Here is a 2,653-nt window from a genome sequence, read left to right as displayed (position 1 = left end):
AATATACTTTAATTTAGTTTTACGCTTTTAGTTTTAACAAATGCGTTCAATTGTTCTTTTTTTCAATAAAATTTAAATCGTTTAACCATAAAACAAACAGTTTTTTTTATCACGAAGTCGATGGCCACGGGCTCCACCTTCTTCATTAGCCAAAAGAAATAAGAAAAAGACCGACATTTTGGCCATTAGGGACCGAGAAACCTCGGTAAGCAAAATGGTTCCCTTTAATTTAATTTCATTTCAGCTATTAGTCTTATAGTTTTTCTTTTTCTAGCCTAGTTTTGTTTTTGCTTATGTTATTCCAGGTGTCAAATTGTTTATCACCGCGTTGCCAACTTTCCATTTACTCTTCTTCTTTTATTTTCTTTAATTTTTGCCCTACTACAGGGTGCACACGACAAACCGTACCATTCTGTAATCCATTTATGGATACAGAATGGGGTGGAAAAATTTGCGCCCTGAAAATATGAACCTCCCTAATTTAAAAAAAAATTTTTCTTCTCTTTTCTTTTCATTTTTTTGGATCGTGGGTATTTTTCTATACCCAACAAAAAAAATCGCTATGGCAACCCTTACTCAGTCATGAACAAAAGTGCGACTCTGTGTCGCCGTCACAAATTGCTTACGCGCCGACGGACTCTGCATTTACTACCAGCTGTTTGACTGAATTGGAAGGGGAGGAGAGAGAATGCCACAAATACGCATTCATTAATATTTCCCAATGGCGGTGGTCAATAAGGGTAAGTATTTGTTAATGAAATTTTTATTTTTGAATATATTTATTTTTATTTAAAAATTCTAATAAAAATTTATAGCAAAATATTAATTTAATTTTTTTTTATATTTTCTTTTCAGAAAAAGACGGAGGATGCTGGAGATTTTGGTGGAATTATGGTAAGTAAAAATTTATTTCATTGAAGGTCAAAATTGTAATGCATTTTTTTTGTTTGTTTTTTCTTTCAGGAATGTGGCTGCCGTTATCAATTGCGTGTGTGGAGTAATTTTCCATGTTGGACAACAATAAGGTAAGTGAAAATAAATTTTAAGTGTGTAGATTTTAAATAAATGTATTGATTAAGATAAAAGTGCTATTAGGAATTTTGGAAATTACAGTGAGTGTAAAAAGTGTGTGTACAAAAAAAATTAATTAAAATGAAAGTTTTTTACAGTGAAAGTAAAGAGTTGTTAGGGATAAAAAAAATTAAAATTAGAAAATACAGTGAGTGCCAAAAGTGCTCGGACGGACAATCAGAATGTAAAAAAAAATTTATAAATTAAAGTGAAAAAAATATCTTGCCGGTCGATAAAAAATTAAATATAAGAAATTTTCAAGAAATTACAGTGCGGACCAAAAATGTTGTGACGAAAATTACCGTGTAAAAAAAATTAAAAAGTATACTATTAACAAAAATAAATTTAAACTACTGCTATTAAGGCTGTATATAAAAATCAAAAGTGGAATTTTACAGTGTGAAACAAAAGTGGTATAAAAAAATTATAAAGTGAAAATAAAAATAAAGTGAGAATAAAAATAAATTATTGTGCAAATGAAAAATTTACGGTGCCAAACGAAAAAAATTAAATGGAAATTACAGTGACTAGCAAAAGTGTTCGGTATTAAAAAAAATTAAAGTAAATAAAATAAAGTGATGCTGAAAACTGAGGTGACTAAAAAAATTAAGCCGGTGAAAAATAAAAAAATTAATACAGTGTGTAACAAATGTGGTGTGACAAAATAAAAAAATTATTCTATGGTGTTAAGTGGACAATTCCTAGTGTGTGGTGAAATGAAATATAGTGTGGATTTGAAAAATGAAACTAACTTTTGGAAAACACAGTGGCAGATAAAAGTTTCAGTGAAATCTTAGTGACAGTGAAAAAAACTAAAATTCAAAAAAAAAATTGATGAAAAATTTTGAAAATATTTACAAATGAAAGATTAATTCAGTTTTCTTTTTTTCTTTAATTTTCTTAAAAAAAAAATTCTTTTTTTTTTATTTTTATTTTTTTTTTATTTTTTTTTTATATACAAATGTTTTTATATGTTTTTCTTTTTTTTCAACAAATTTATTAAATTTATTTATTTTTAGATTTTTACTTATAAATGTTCTTATGTTCTTTCTTTTAATATAAACTTATTATATTTATTTTTCAGATTTTTATTTAATTCTTTTTATAATTTTCTTTTATGTTTCCCTTTTTCTTATAATTTTACTAATTCTATTTTAATTTATTATATTTTCATATTAAAATTCAAAAGGACCTTAAACTTCCAAAAGGCCTTTGCTTCCGTTTAGGAGTCGGAAGTTTAAAAAAAAAATTATATCAATTATAGTATTACATCCTATTCATTGTAATACAAGGACTAAGTCCACCAAAGCCCATAGAGTAAACTCTAGAGACTTTGGCGGGAAATACCCCTTGTAATTACATTCAACAATAAATTTATTAAATTACTAATGCTCCCTTTTACAGATTATCCGTCCAAACCTTGGGAAAACGGAAATAGAAGACCTGGACCTTAATGACTCAGGTAAGTCTTCTGATAAAGATAGGTGAATTTTACAAGGACCAAAACCACCAAAATTCTTTGGCGAGAAGTGCCCCTTGACCTTTTCACCTAACACCAAAAAAAACAAGCTACTAATTCAAC

At 27.7% G+C, this 2,653-nt stretch overlaps 1 long non-coding RNA gene across 1 annotated transcript; it reads left to right on the top strand.

The window, feature by feature from the left end:
* Positions 1-683: 683 nt before the first annotated feature.
* LOC124421209 lies at positions 684-1,635 on the top strand. The gene is made up of 3 exons (XR_006941539.1): positions 684-740; positions 856-894; positions 964-1,635. It is a non-coding gene; the product is annotated as an uncharacterized LOC124421209 (long non-coding RNA).
* The last annotated feature ends 1,018 nt before the right edge of the window (positions 1,636-2,653 follow it).

This window comes from Lucilia cuprina, unplaced genomic scaffold (genome assembly GCF_022045245.1).
Source record: "Lucilia cuprina isolate Lc7/37 unplaced genomic scaffold, ASM2204524v1 Scaffold_5796, whole genome shotgun sequence".
NCBI lineage: Eukaryota > Metazoa > Arthropoda > Insecta > Diptera > Calliphoridae > Lucilia > Lucilia cuprina.
Note: the sequence above shows the minus strand (reverse complement) of the source record. Positions and strands in the feature narration are given on the sequence as shown.